Source organism: Elephantulus edwardii, unplaced genomic scaffold (assembly GCF_000299155.1).
Source record: "Elephantulus edwardii isolate Elephantulus edwardi_28Jun2011 unplaced genomic scaffold, EleEdw1.0 scaffold00004, whole genome shotgun sequence".
NCBI classification, from domain to species: domain Eukaryota; kingdom Metazoa; phylum Chordata; class Mammalia; order Macroscelidea; family Macroscelididae; genus Elephantulus; species Elephantulus edwardii.
Window position 1 is genome coordinate 38,275,424 of NW_006399754.1, and position 1,287 is coordinate 38,276,710.

General features: G+C 53.3%; 1 protein-coding gene across 1 annotated transcript in view; it reads left to right on the forward strand.

Moving 5' to 3' along the window:
• The window catches only part of NBEA (neurobeachin), a 924,058-nt gene that overhangs the window by 492,141 nt on the left and 430,630 nt on the right, over positions 1 to 1,287 (forward strand). The gene's annotated exons all lie outside the window — the stretch shown is intronic.

Sequence of the window (1,287 nt, forward strand, 5' to 3'; positions counted from 1 at the left end):
GGCTCAGGAGGGAAGGAGAGGCAGGTGAGGCTGCAGAGAATGGGCTCAGGAATCAGGCAGTGAGACTAATGTGGAAGAATCAGACGCTGCAAAGAAGTAACTTTTCCACTGAACAATTGAAGAGAAATGGTTGCATCAGAGGGCCAGCCCAGGCTTGTTGTCTGTCCCCCCACAGCCTCCCTGTGAGGAGTGCCTGTAGCCTTTCTAAGTCGGAGGTCTTCACAGGAGCAAACTTGCATCCACAAAAGGGCTCGTGGGTTCCTCCTGCCAGACGTCTAGTTTATGCCACTGAGTCAGAGCCCACCCATAGCTGGCCTTCCAGCAGGTTTTCTGGGCTCGTAATCACATGGAGGAGATTGCCCATCCTTCTGCTACAGGGCTGCTGGTACATTCGAACCAGGAACCTGCAGGCTGCTGGTGCAGCTCCTTACTACTAAGCCACCAGAGCTCTCTGATGTTTTCGTTAGCAGACATATTCTAGGACCACTCCATCCGCAGGGCTTGAAAACATGGCTGAGACTCCTGACCTCAGGCCTGCCCTCGAGATGCCTTTAGCCTCTGCCGAGGAAGGGCCAGCTGCCTGCAGATGTCCAGTGCGAGGGTCCGCTCAGCCTCACTCTTCTCTGGAGACGAGAAGTAACGCACTGAACCCCACACTAATCCAGCCCTTCCCTGGGCATCCTGCCTGGTTTTTATTTGCATATCTAGAATCATCTGAATATTGTTTCAGTGACTCTTACCTTCATTGTGAAGCATTTTATTGATATTACATGCTTTTCAGTATTAAAACTTTGAAATTCAGGAAACAAGAACGTGCTTCGTAGGATCAGGCGCTCTGTTGGGTGGAGGGGACAGGGCAGTTGTGACATCTCTCTGTCCATGGCACTCAATAGCACACTGGGATTGTCACATCCTCGCTGCCGGTGTCCCTCCCTGTCCGCACGAGGACAAAGCAGCAGCTTTGTGACTGACCAGGGAGGAAAGGAAGCCACCTTGGTGATCTTTGGAGAATGGCTTCAGCAAACTCCAGGCTGGCCACGGCTCACCGGGCACCAGGAACCCTGTCTTCTGTCCCGAGTCTGTCTGTGGGCGCTGACCACACAGTGTGTGTTGGGACCACTATCTTCTGTCCTGAGTCTGTCTGTCTGCGCTGACCACACACTGTGTGTTGGGACCACTATCTTCTATCCCGGGTCTGTCTGCCCTGACCACACAGTGTGTGTTGGGACCACCATCTTCTGTCCTGAGTCTGTCTGTCTGCGCTGACCACACAGTGTGTGTTGGGAC